Here is a 14718-nt window from a genome sequence, read left to right as displayed (position 1 = left end):
TCTATTGATACGCAATCTGTCTGCACTATATGTAATTTGAATAAGTACGAAACTCTAGAACACCTGTTAATAGAATGTCCCATTTATCAACCAATTAGGCGCCACCATCTATCAGAGTTTGTCAACGGAAATGCTCTTAATAAATCTCTATGTATTAAAAATAAGGACCATCTAAATAGAATATATTTGTTTACAATAGAAGCATTACAAATAAGATCATTTTGCTTTAACGAATAATTATTATTTTCTATTATTAAATTTTAGTTTAATATACTTGTATATATAAATTAGTTTAATTAAGTTTACGTATTGCACGCAGTTTATATTGATTTTGATTTCATTGTATTGAAAAATTATAGCACAGAACCCCTGTAATGTGTAAGGTAACTGGGGGGAAGATGCCACACAACACTTATTTCCGTTTTGTAGGAAACTGGGTTATCGAAAAACAACATCAAATGTATCAACGTCCAGGTTGTTTTTTACTCTTTAATTTCATATATATATTAGTACATTAGATTAATTGCAAAACCATTAAAAATGCATTTGAATGAAATTTGTCAAAACTGGCATCTTCCCCCATCATATGGGGAAGATGCCAGTTGATGCGGGGGAAGATGCAACAATATCTTAAGAGAAAGAAAAAATTACAAATTTAATATTAGGTAAACTGCAAAATATTCTCATTACACACTGAGGGGAAGAATCATCGTCCTCCTCTTCAATTTCACTCTCACCACTGGTCATTACCAAATTATCGGGAGCGGAGGATGCATAAGATTAACTGTCTTTCCTTTTCTTTTTCTGCTGTACTTTTCCCCCCCTTTTTTTTTGTCGGCAGAGAAGCCTTTCTTCTTAATGCTATCCGTTTCTCCACCGTCGTAAGGACTTCAGCAGTTTGTTTTTTCCTTCGACTTTGCTTGGGTTTCTTGAAGTCTGGGGATCGGACTAAGTTCTTCAAAAGAAGTGATGGCACCGCTGCTGCTTGTTGAAGCTATTGCCAGAGGTGCGTTAACTTCTTGTGTGGCATTCAAATTTTCTTTCATATTGTCAGAAATGGTATAAGCATGTTCTGGAATTTTTTTGCGGATTGTATGGATAAATTCCGCATGCAGAAAATCCCACGCTGCCATTTCCAACAGTAGCTGCCCTATTTAAACACTAAATACAGAACATTAATCTATCTATCTACTTCTTTTAGTGTACCGCAATCTTGAGAACTGCAGTAAGAAATAAAACATGAATTCGATGTCATCTCAAAATCGATGTGTCTTATTCACTGAATAAATGTGATAATTTATAGTAAGAGAAAATCTAGTATCTCTCTCTAGAACAAGATATTTTAATTTCAACTTTATTTACTTAGGAATGTAAAATGAAATTAAGCCTTTCCTTTAAACTTCACTTTATTTGTGTTCTGTGAATTGTTTAATTTCTACTTATTGTTTACATTGTACGTTAACATGCTGTGAAATTGTATATTATATAATATACACATACACACATAATATTAATATTCTTGGTATAGTTAATGATATTACAAAACTGTTCTGTCAACTGGAAATTATTGCCTACTCTAAGACATACAGTGGGCGAACACACGCCGACGCACTAGGCTAGCACCTGTACGAGCATGCATCTACATGTTTGTACATGCGCGCGTATGAGGCTTTGTGATGGTTGCAAATGTTGGTATTTTCTCTTTCTCTCCTGTCGTTCCTTTCTCTCCGCTTGCTTGCACTCTGACCTAGATAATAATAATTTAATAAATGAAATTATTTTACACACTTCCTTACACTTTATAATTGTAACTATTTGTTTTTTTTATTATTATTATAATTAATGAATTAAGTGTAATCTAATTTTCAAATTTTTGTCACATGAATTGTGCGGATTTTCAATTTTGATTTTTCACCCTAATGCGGTCCCCCAAGGGCGAAAAAGTGATTTTACTAATCAGGTTTGCGCGTGTGAGTGAGTACACATGTGAGTCTGTGAGAATCAAGATAAAAATAGAAAACAAAAAAAATCGCAGAATTAGGGAACACTTTTTTTTAGCCCTTTGAATTTTCAATCTCATTGGCAGTTAACACGTCAATGAATGAGATTTTTAGTCTGTGATAGATTATTTAGACATTTTTTTTTAACAGTCAGTAACAGTTAAGGTTACAGTAAATGTTTTCAGTTAAGTTGGCGGTTGATTTTTGCTTTATTGATTGGCAATTTTCCTCAAAGAAAAATTGAAGTTAACCATAATATAACCATGCAGTTATTGTATATTATTATTATTATTTTTTTTTTTAAATTTAAGTCGCAAAACATCACCTTCACTCTTCGTCGCATTACTCCTTCTCCAGTCTTCTATAACCTAACACCTCTACCAGTAGTGATAGCGTTGCCCGCTACCTTGGGTTTTACTTAGACAGAAGACTTTCTCGGAACCCTCCACACTAGACTTAAAAGAACAGAACAAAACAGACGCTATCGACTACTTAAAAGACTCTTAAGACGATAGATCAAAACTATCTCTCTGGACAACAAAAGACTGATTTATACTTCTATTTTGAAACCCATCTGTGGGGTTCAACAAAACGCACAAATCTCTAAAGGATTCAATCTCTTCAATCTAAAATAATTCGAACTATATTGTCCACTCTCCCATTTTATGTCTCGCAACCTGACCTTAACATTCTTTTTTGTCACACAAGTCGCTGAAAACAAGATACAGAAAACTCTCCACTTCAGCCTGCAATCTCATATAAATCCCTCTAGCTCAAAATCTTTCTTCTAGAACTCTTCCTGATAACCCGGACAAGACGTCTTAAAGGACAGTCTGGCCTCGTGATCTCCATCTCTCTTCTCCAGTGAAGAGAGTGTCTAACCATCTAATATTTGGGAGTGTTACCACTGCTGAAACTTCTCCACTCGTTACCTTATCATTTATTACTCGGTTATCACTGTTACTTACGTAGCATACATATATACATAATAAAAACTCAATAATTCGATTTTTTTTCCCCCCTTCTTGATAATTCGAAGTCTCGATAATTCGAATTTTTCTTGTAGTCCCTTGGATTTCGATTTATTGAGAGTCGACTGTATAATGTAATATAATAAATCGTATATAAAGTGTAATTACTTTTAATACAGCTTTTTTGTAATATAAACTAGAGTTATGACGTTGTAAAGATGACTTATGTAGTTGTGATAATTTAATGAGATAAAGTGTTGGATGATGGTGGTTTAGTCGGTTGGGAGGGGGTTGCCAGAGAAATTGTCTTTTGCTTTGGTGTGTGTGAGTGAGAGAGAGAGGAGAGAGAGAGATTCTGAAGTGACATTAGCCAAAAAGAGTGTCCGTGAGGTTTGTATCTCTGTCAGCGAGTGTTTTGTGGTTGTCAGTCTGTCTGTCAGTAAAATAAGTCAGAAAGCAGCCCCTCTTCTCTACTCATAATTCAACCTAATTTTGTTTAAATATATTTCTCTTGCGTGTTTATTTTTCATATCTTGCTTTTTCTTAATTGATGTCTCCACTAATTCTTCTTTCTCTCTGTTTCTTGACCATTCTCCGCTTCCGGTACTCCGTTCTTTATGTTCTACCACTGCCACCTAGAAAAAAAAAGTAATTATATTCATTTTTTATTAAATTTCTTCCCTTCCCCACTCCACGCACCGAGATGTGACGTTATTTTTAATCATCCAAAGTACCTCTGGGGGAGCTGTATCTTTTTATTTCTCTAACACTTTGTGAATATCATCTTTTTTTTACTTTAATTAATCCTGTGAAGCATATTCACTCTTCCTTACTTACTGCGGTAAGAGGAAGTAAGTATTGGTAATCGTGCTGATTTCCTGTTTTTGTGTCTTCACCGGAAATACCCGGTTTTGAGGTCGTTGAAGTTAAAGTTGTCTGTCTGTCTGTCTGTCGCTCCTTTTTCTGGATCTCTCGTGTTTCCACTGTTATTCAAAAGTTTGGAATAGTAGAAAATTTAATATTTCGCTTAACGGTCTGTAGAGGAAACCATTGCAAAAGGTTTTTATTTTTGAAATTTGATTTACCGGAAGTACTACTTAGACGAGACATCGAATTTCTGTCAAGATATACTCGAAAACAGTTCCGATTTCTTCAAACTTACTGTACTAACTCCGTGTCACTTCGTGCGACTGTCAGAGACTGGATCTAGCGAGAGAGAGCATGAAAAGAACTGGGTGATGTGTCGTGGAGGTTTGAACACAGCAAGACTATATTGCTCGCCTTGGCTGGTGTAAACGAAGAGCTGAAGAGAGATTCCTGGGCTTGGGTGGGAAAATAAGAATTCTCTGAAACGCAGGCCTATTCACGCAGGGCATGGTAGGCTTCAGGAAGCAGTTCTGTACAAAGGTGGGGGCTTATTAGCCAGGAACTGTGTTGTGCAGATTGTGTCAGGAAGTGGAGGAAACGGCATCTCACCTGTTGTTCGATTGCATTGCAATCGAGCGGCTGCGCTACGATATCTTTGGTACTTTGAGACCAAAGGAGATAGTAGCGCAAAAAGAACTTGTAGGGAAAGTCCCTCAACCTCTTTAGTAGGGGAGGTTTCGTCTTCAGATCCAAAAAGGAGAGGAGCACAATAAGCTTCTTGCAGGGCAAAGGCCCTGCCCCGCTTTTCTAATCATTGTAATCTTAATGTAAGTAGATCTAAATCTTTTATTCCAAATATAATTCTGGTAAAATTTTAATTAGAGCCGTTTTTGGGGGGAAAGAAGGTGGTCTAGGCTTTACTGTTTTTGTATTTTGGGCAGTCCTGAGACTGAATTTATTGTTGAGGGACTAAATTTTCTAATAAAAAAAAAACTAGTCGACTGAATGAATGGACCACATTATTCGCATCAAATCTTTCTCAGGAAATGCTGCAAATAAAAATTATATCAATTTTTAAAAGAATATCCTAAGAGATAATAATGTATTCCAGACGCCACGGTTATCCGAGGTTAAGAGGCGAGACCTGCAAAGCTAATATGCATTTTGGTACTGGGTTCGATTCCCGGTCTTTAGGCCTTGAATTTTATTTAATGGTTTAATAAGAAATATTAAAGTATGTTTGCTAGTCGCCTCCGTCCACGACACCTAGTAAATGGTAGTTGGACGTTAAGCCCCGCCTGAAAAAAATAGGCGATTACTTACTACTTATTAATGTTTTCCAGATAATTGTAAGACTTCAAAAAAAAAAAAAAAAAACATGGATTCGAGCAAATCCAGATTTGCATTTCCGGTTTACCCGATTTAGTTCCAAACATTGTACTCTCGTTCGCTGATGGTCCCTACGCAATTTGATTCAGCAACTTTTTTTTCTTTTTCGATGTTTAAGCCGCATTTTCTTATCCAGAGATCTTTAAGAGGAAATAAAAATCATATTTTCGGCCGCGTACTTCTCTGATACCCTTAGTATTTAAAAACATTAGTTTACAAACGGAATAAAGGTTGGCAGTAAAGTATAACCTTTATTCTGTTGTTACTCTTAGACGATAGATCAAAACTCACTCTGGACAACAAAATACTGATTTATACTACTATTTTAAAACCCATCTGAGCGTACAGGAATAGAGCTGTGGGGTTCAACCAAACGTTCCAATCTCCGTAGGATTCAATCGCTACAGCCAACCTGACAAATACACACTGACCTTAACATACCTTTTGTCACCCAAGTTGCTGAAAACAAGATACAGAAAACTCCAACTTCAGCCTGTAATCTCATAGAGAATCCTCTAGCTCAAAATCTTTTTTCTAGAACTCTTCCTGACAACCCGGAAAAGACTCCTTAAAAGATAGTGGCCTCGTGATCTCTCAAGTGAAGAGAGTGACTAACCGTCTAATGTGTTACCATTAGGTAACTTCTCCACTCGTTACCTTATCATTTGTTACTCGGTTATCACTGTTACTTATAGCGCTAACGCGCTGATTCCCGCACAAACAATTTTGATGTTGAATACGTCTAGAATAATGGCCGTAATGGCAATAATAATATATTTAATGTTTTTATTTTGAATGATAGTAAAATTATTCCAGAATTTTATTACTGACCTAGATAATGGATAAAATGATGTGTGGAGTTGGTTGATTTGTGTGGGAGTTTGAATAATGGGGAGTTGAAGGTTTTACTTAATATAAGGTATGAATAGGGTGGAGGGACGTTGGCGGCGTCCAGGACGTGTGCAAGGGAGAATATTGCCAAGGGAATACTGAGGCCCTCTCTGGAGTGAGTGAGGTTCGTGGAGAAGGAAGCCCTTCCTGCATACGTAATATATTCAAAGAGTAACGTCGGGGATGTGACGGCGGTAAGACAAAGAGAGGGTGGAGGGGTCTGTGTGAGGAGATGTGGATGAGGAGGAATACGAGTGAAGTTGTTTGGGGGGTAAGAAGTGAAAGCGGAAGAGTGTGACTTCGTGTGTGTCTTCGTGTGCACGTCTTTTTAGAGGACTTGCAGTTAGGCGCTATCGTAGTTCCTCATTTGGCCAGAGTGCAGAAGTCTCCTTACCTGTTTTAAAGTCAACTCTACCCAGGCTTGGGTAAAGTCCGTCTACCTGGAATTCCCACTTTACTAAAGTACGAAAGGACCTTGCTCACGTGGACCTCCAAGTCTCTGTCTCTCTCTTTAGACAATCTCAACACACACACACACACACACTGAGAGAACTGTTTCCCCAAGTTTGTAATTAGTAAAACAGGGAAGAGATGGGTGGGGGAGTATTCAACTCTGAACCCATGAAGAAAGCCAAGGGTTTGGGGGAAAGTTTGTAGACTGTAGGGGCTGGCTGGCTGGCTGGCTGGCTGGCTGGTTCAAGGTAGGATTCACAAGGGTTGGGGTGCAGTCAGTCAGGGCCCCCGCCCGCCGGATGTTGAGTGGTGGAGCGCGTAGGAACTTTGACGCTTCCGTTCAAGGAGACGGTTGCCACCACCACCACCAAGTTCGTCCCGGTGTGTACGCCATTACTCTCCTACAAGCCAGGAAAACGCGTTCACCAAAGAGGAAATAGTCCTAGATAAAGACTGATGGTGAATGCTGCGCTGGTGTTGTGCATTCACCCGCACTACAACACTTTACCTCCACACCCGAAGAGAAAAGAGTTTTCCCTCCCTCTTGGGATAAATTAATCCCTTCTTCATCGCTCTTGTGCTACCCCCTACCCTAGGCTAAACTCCACTCGCGTTGTCTATCCCAATCCTATCCCACACTTCCGTCTATCGCTAAAAAGACTTCCTTTTTGTTCTGTGTGCACGTGTATGTAGTCTCCTGTGGAATTTCATTTTCAAGGAATTATAACCCGCACACCGACACACCTTTTGTATTGTTCCTCCTCCTGGGGTAAGCTGAGGAAATTCTCCCAGAGGTTTCCCCCCCTTTAGTGCGGGAACAACACCTCCCCCGCACACTCACGCGCGCACAACTTTCTTCCCTTTTCCTCCGCCATCCCTTTATTTGCACAGAAATACGCTCAAACCAAACCCACCAAAAATGGTGTTAAAATGTGGACTAGTGGTTTGGTTTTAGAGCCTTGTTTTAAAAAATACGTATATCGTGGCTGTGGGGTCCAGTATTCTCGTGGAAAATAAAGCAAAAAGCACTTTTTTTTTTTGTTTATGAGATTCGCGTCTCTTGTTCTTATTTCCCTCCACTTACCAAACTGGTATGAATGAGGATTTCCGGCTGTACGATGTTTTGTTCTAAAAATTGGGACAACTCAAGTTGTGGTTTAGTGGGATTTCTCTACTTCCGGTTTACCCCTGCCCTTCACACACACACACCAAAAACCGGAAGATGGTTTTCTGCTTCACAATATACCTTTCTTCTCCTCCTATATTCCAGTTTGAGGACAATTTAAATTAGTTTTGAAACTCAGCCAGCTATATTACTATGCTCAGGATTCTGTAGGAAAGAATTTTTATTAAAATAAACTTCATCTACATAAGTATTAATGAAGTTAACCCTTTCGCGACGAGTTTTTTCTTTTAACAACAAAACAATTTTGGTAGCATAAACCTATGAGTAGTGCAGACTAGAATGCTAAAACTAAGATGGTATATTTTTAGGAAAATTTTAAACACTGATTTAGGATCGGGACATTATATGTCCCCATCAGTCCTTTTATCCATCAGGACACATATGTCCCCAGTAGTCTTCAATGAGTAATTTTGTAAAGAAAAACCAATGATTTATTCTAGTCATAAAAACCAGTTTATTAGAGGTAATCCGCTTCGAGAGTAACTTATCTGATCCATAGATTTATGGATCAATCAAAATTTTAATCGAAAATAGGCGGTATTTTCCAAAACTAAACTATTTACGTTCGTACAGTATGGTTATGAGCTGCTACAACACTTCAAAAAACGCGGAAATTGCGTTATATGTACGGTAGTTACGGTGACCATTATTTTTGTATCAAAAAACAGGACAAGGAGCAGAAAAAAAACTATAAAAAATATTAATACGTTTATTAACACGAGATCGGCTATTACAAAACAATGGCCATATAATGACCGTATAGGTTAGAATAGGGTTAGTGTGTCTTCTGTCTTGTCTGTTCATGGACTGACAGAAGACACACTAACACTGAAATGTAATAGTATTACTTTCTAAACTAGCCCTGAAGATGGACCTAGTCCCTATAGGCCGAAAGCTCGGCAGAATAAATGTATCACGACTGAAATGGCAATTACTTTTTCATCCTATTGAAACTATGAATCAGTCACCAAAAAGAATGAACAACAGTATAGGTTAGTTTAGTTATTAGTTTGTATATGACGTTTAGCGATCGATGTTTTACACTAGTCGACTAGTCTACTCTATCGGTAAAACAGGTTGTGTTTTACGCTAAAGGTTCGTCCAAAGTTAATGTACACAGAAAAAAAATTTTCTAAACGATTATTTGCGAAGTTAATTACGAGGGTCGTTTGAAAAGTCCGTGCAAAAATAAAAACTACTTAATTTTTTGGGGTAAACCTTTTTTATTTTTCAACATAGTCTCCTTTTAGGCTTACACACTTCATCCAACGCTGCTCTAGTTTGTTGATCCCTTCCGAATAATAGGATTTGTCCAAGTCTGAAAAATAGCCATTCGTTTCTGCAATCACCTCCTCGTTTGAATAAAATCTTTTTCCCGCCAGCCATTTCTTCATATTGGGGAACAAATAGAAGTCCGAGGGAGCCAAGTCTGGGTTACCAGCTGAGGTGTGAGCTGGTGCGTTGTCGTGATGGAAAAGGACTTTTTTATGGGCCAATCGTGGGCGTTTTTCTTGCAGCTCGGTTTTCAAACGGTCCAATAACGATGAATAATATGCACCTGTAATAGTTTTACCCTTTTCCAGATAGTCGATGCGGATTATTCCTTGCGAATCCCAAAAGACAGTCGCCATAATCTTTCCGGCCGAAGGAACGATTCCCCCTTGGTAACCCATTGTTTAGATTGTTCTTTGGTCACAGGAGTGTAGTGATGTATCCATGTTTCATCCACAGTGACGAAACGACGCTTAAAGTCCTGCGGATTCTTCTGGAACAGCTGCAAACCGTCTTTGCAACACTTCACACGATTTCGTTTTTGGTCAAGCGTGAGCAATCGCGGCACCCATCTTGCGGATAGCTTTGTCATGTCCAAATGTTGATGCAAAATATTATGTACCCGTTCATTCGAGATGCCCACAGCACTAGCAATCTCACGCACCTTCACTCTTCTGTCATCCATCACCATATCATGGATTTTATCAATGATTTCTGGAGTAGTAACCTCAACAGGGCGTCCAGAACGTTCAGCGTCACTTGTGCCCATATGGCCACTCCGAAAATTTTGAAACCACTTATAAACTGTTCTAATCGAAGGTGCAGAGTCACCATAATGTTTATCAAGCTTCTCTTTAGTCTCCTGAGGCGTTTTGCCTTTCATAAAGTAGTGTTTAATCAACACACGAAATTCTTTTTCGTCCATTTTTTGAAAATCACTCAACTTCCTCGATTCAAACGAATGCCAAACACAAAGAAATAGACCGACCTGGCTGAAACTTGGTGTGTGTTTTTCCAAGAGATGCTGCTAACTAAACATTACCTCGATACGCGCCAGTGGTGCTATCTCTCTGACTTTGCACGGACTTTTCAAACGACCCTCGTATTATACATTTATACCATATTTTTACATTCAAAAATTAAATTTGAGTATAATTTAAATTTCATTGAATAACAATACAAATAAATGAAAAACAGTACTGTCCTGCCAAAAACAGTACGAATGGTCACTGTAACGCTAGTGCCATCTATGTTCTGTGAATGAAAATACCTTCAAAAATATTGGCAGGACTGGTCCGGGAAAGTCTCCCATTAGCCGGAGAAGCGTTTCTGTCCCAAAAGAATTTTTTTTAAATTTGCTTGGGACGTACATATGTGTCCCGTTAGGCGCGAAAGGGTTAAGATACTTTAATACTTTGGTAAAAAAACCTGCATGAATTTAGTTTTTTTCGTACTGTAATTAATGCAACAGCATCTTGGTAGATCTGGATAACCCTGATGATGCCAGATGGTTTTATCCAGGTGGTGAGTAGATTCCGTGCGGGTTTTGTCTTCCACCCCTCCCTCCCACGAAAAAGCGTTTTGCCAGTGGTTTCCAAACTGTGAAGCTTAAAGCTAAAAAAAAAACTTTTGGATAATTTACACACAAAGCACTTCCTTTAGAGCTTTCACGCGAAAGATAACTTTAAAAAAAGTTAATAGAAGTTCCCTTCATTTTCTGAACAGGAGAGTATATATATTCCTTGTTAGAAACATGTTCCCAGGCGCCAAGTTTTTGGTAGTTCCTGCTGGAACAAGGAGTGTGTTGGTATACGTACATTATGGTGGTGTTATACGTAGATAACTTCTTGAAGATTTGAGGTCTTTTAGGGGTATCCCAATATCCGGTGCACCTGTCCCTACCTACCACACATCTTTTTAAGTATAACCTTTCCCCCGCCCCCGTCACAACCAGTGAGTAGAAAGAGAGGCCTCAATATCTTTGGTAGTTTGTTGTATAACCACTGGAGTTAAGGGATCCAAAACTTCTTAAATAACTTTTGTATAATCTGTTGTTGAAATACTTCTTGTTGGCCCATCTTTCCTCTAGTAGAGCTTCCTTTAAACTAGGAACTCGCAGTTTTTAGGATATCCGATATTAGTTTCTAGTTCGAGACTAGTGCAAAACTATTTTTACCTAAGAAGAATGTAGAACGCGATGTTCACTTATTGGAAATTTGCAAGAATTTTTATCAAAAGTTTTGATCTTTTTCTTTAAACCCCTACTTAATTATAAAACTATATCGAGGGAGGAAGCGTTGATGTCTCTCTCAAGAGAACCGTTAAGATCAATTTGTGAAAAAAGAATTTTGAACAAAGACATTCTTTATTTGTGTACAAGGGTGCACGAAAAAGAAAAAATAATAATACTAAGGGTTCAGGGAAGGGATTAGCTGTGCGGTTAGCGCACTGGTCTCCTACGCGGAGGTCCTGGTTTCGAATCCAGCTGCTGACCCCTTAGATTTTCTCTTCCTAGGAGGTTCTTACAGCTCACTGTCCGGTGATGGACAGTCTTGGCTGTCAGAAGGCCGTCAGTACACTGAAAAAAGCTCCGGGCGCCAATAACCTTAGATATTGTCGCGCCTTAAATCATTAAAAAATTAATAAATAAATAAAAATAAGGGTTAGCTATTTATACATCCGGTACGGCCATTTTTTTGTTTTTTTTAATTTCGGAATTATTACGTATTTAATTATCGCTAGGCGGTCATCCTATACAATTCAATGAAATAGCTCGTAAGAATTTCTTAGTTGTATTCCGCTTATAAAACCCCGCTCTACAAGTATTGCTTCCTCTTTACTACATGAAGTATAAAACAGGAAATGTTGCGATTACGTCAAATTTTATATTTCGTATTATAACCGGAAATATCGTATGATAGAAACATTCCCTAAACTGTTGGATTAATCTCTGATGATGGCTGAGAATTCGAAATTGGTCAGAAACAAAAACAAACAAAAAATCGATGGATAATATCAATATGTGCGCAGTAATTTTACCGTTTAAGATAGCATCAGATTAAATTAGAAAAGATCATTACTTATGGTATAATATTGTTGTTAAACTAATTTTTAGTATAAATTATAGGATCCACGTAAACTTGCTGCAAGAAAAAGTCATGCGAGTGTGCATTACGGATGTTTTGGAGCGTTAACTTCTTTATAAGTCACTTGATCAAGTCCTTATTTTGTCAGTTACAAAATTGTGCCCTCTATAAAGGGAGATTTATTATTTATTAAGAAGTCGTGAGTTAAGTGGATGTGAGGAGATAGAAGAAATATTTCGGGCATTATGGTATACTCTCGAGTGCCTAAAAAGCCTAATGCCTCACCGTAATTTGTAAGCCTAAATATGTGCACCGGAAATGGGGGGCCATCATAGGTCACGTGTGCGGGGCGTGTGAGTACGTAAGTTGAGAGAGAGTGTATGCTATTAAAAAGAGGCTGTGAGCAGAGGTTTTTGTATGACATTAAGGACTTCCAGTAAGGTTAGACTATTATTCTTTCCGTTCATCTCTTACAGTCTCCAGGCTGTCTGCTTAAGCCTGGTTTTAAGTTCAGCTGAAGTTCACCTTTCATAAGCTTACATCACAACCTTATTAAACACACACATTAGTATTTAGATCATAGATAAAACACACGTCATCTTACCTTTTCTTTAAAGCTCGTTCCATTTTGCCAAACTCTGCAGGTTTTTCTTTTTGCATTGGTAAAATGGAATCTACAAAAGTTTTCATCTAAATAACTTCATTCTAAAACTCTAACCGCGCGGCTCCCCCTTTTCACCGGGAAATGCCCTAATTTTCCTGCAAAAAATGTTACAAAGAAAAGTTCCAGACCTCAGAAAAGTCTCAAAAGTACCATTACTGTTTATTTTACTATCTTGTCAGCTGTCAATTTGAAACTAAATTTATGACCGGAAGTGATAACAAATTCTTTTCTGGAAAAACAGTTTCTCGCAATATTTAAATACAATTTTCTTTTGTGTGTGTAAAATTCGTCTCTTTCCGGTGGACCGATTTTGACTAAAACTTTTATCGTAGCCTTTCCTCTATTAGCATCTGAGCTACATAAATTTGAAATTACGACTTCCTCAGTTTGTTTTATTTTCCTCAAAATTGAGAGAAAAAAAAAAAGAGGAAACCCCTTTGACCATTAGAAGAAATGTTTAATACGTAACAGCAACACCGTTAATACGGAACTATATTGCAGCCATTTTGCTAGGTGTTTTGGGGCGGAAGATTATACTACCTGGAACAATTTCTTTGCACTTTACATTAAGTAAATTTTTATTTTTTTATTTTATATATTATATAGGTACTTTACACCTACTTGCATTAAATTGCTACATTATAATAAGATCTTTATATTCTTTTTAATAATTTAATACCGTAATATTTAGGATGCAATGTGTGTTTAAAACCGTAGGCAGACCGTGTGGTAATGCACTAATGCGTTGTGCATATCCCGCTAATTGGAGCAAATGTAGCTTGGCAAATGTAGAGCATTCGCCGGAACTGTGTAAATATTTAAACATCCAGATGGATCTTCTTGTACCATAAGAGTACAGTTCATTTTAGTTATTTCCTCTTCGTCTACTGACTAAGTAAGAAAATGGTTTTTGTAGTCTTGCGTGTTTTTTTTAAATAACAAAGTTAAAAAAAAGAGTAGATCTGCCGGATACTAATCTATGTTCAGTAGTGCACTTAAAAAAATAAAAATTTAAGGTGCCACGATAGCCGAAGAGGTTATAGGCTAGACCCGCAAAGCTAAGATGTATTGCGGTACTAGTCTAGCCCTTTGGATTTTATTTAATGGTTAATATGAGAAATTTATAGTAAAGTATGTTAGGGGGTTATAGGCTAGACCCGCAAAGCTAAGATGTATTGCGGTACTAGTCTAGCCCTTTGGATTTTATTTAATGGTTAATATGAGAAATTTATAGTAAAGTATGTTAGGGGGTTATAGGCTAGACCCGCAAAGCTAAGATGTATTGCGGTACTAGTCTAGCCCTTTGGATTTTATTTAATGGTTAATATGAGAAATTTATAGTAAAGTATGTTAGGGGGTTATAGGCTAGACCCGCAAAGCTAAGATGTATTGCGGTACTAGTCTAGCCCTTTGGATTTTATTTAATGGTTAATATGAGAAATTTATAGTAAAGTATGTTAGGGGGTTATAGGCTAGACCCGCAAAGCTAAGATGTATTGCGGTACTAGTCTAGCCCTTGGATTTTATTTAATGGTTGATATGAGACATTTGTAATGAAGTATGTTAGGCGGTTATAGGCTAGACCCGCAAAGCTAAGATGTATTGCGGTACTAGTCTAGCCCTTGGATTTTATTTAATGGTTAATATGAGAAATTTATAGTAAAGTATGTTTGCTAGTCGCCTCCATCCGCGGCACCTAACTCGGTAGTTGGATGTCAAGCTCGCCTGAAAAAATAAGAAAAAAGTGAAAGAAAATAATAAGAGCAGGTCGTGTAAATATTCACACCAGATGCAATTTTTATCAATAATGCATTTTTTTATCTGTTGCAGGGCTTAACTGGTGAATTCAGTTGGTGAGTAAACCTTTTTTTTTAAAAAACTTTTTAATTAGAATGTAGTTATTACGTGTATAAAGAAGTAAACATCCGGTAGCTTTGAA

The 14718-nt window shown here is 37.6% G+C and overlaps 1 protein-coding gene across 14 annotated transcripts in view; it reads left to right on the top strand.

Annotated features, from left to right (window-relative positions):
• The window catches only part of LOC141447722 (uncharacterized), a 610137-nt gene that overhangs the window by 451595 nt on the left and 143824 nt on the right, over positions 1–14718 (top strand). For all 14 annotated transcript variants that reach the window (XM_074115490.1, XM_074115484.1, XM_074115497.1 and 11 more), the window contains one exon: positions 14610–14632. The gene's annotated coding sequence lies outside the window, so the exon portion shown is untranslated. The remainder of the gene's footprint in view (positions 1–14609; positions 14633–14718) is intronic.

This window comes from Rhodnius prolixus, unplaced genomic scaffold, assembly GCF_049639745.1.
Source record: "Rhodnius prolixus isolate KJV_2025 unplaced genomic scaffold, Rpr scaffold_13, whole genome shotgun sequence".
In the NCBI taxonomy this organism is placed as follows: Eukaryota; Metazoa; Arthropoda; class Insecta; order Hemiptera; family Reduviidae; genus Rhodnius; species Rhodnius prolixus.
Note: the sequence above shows the minus strand (reverse complement) of the source record. Positions and strands in the feature narration are given on the sequence as shown.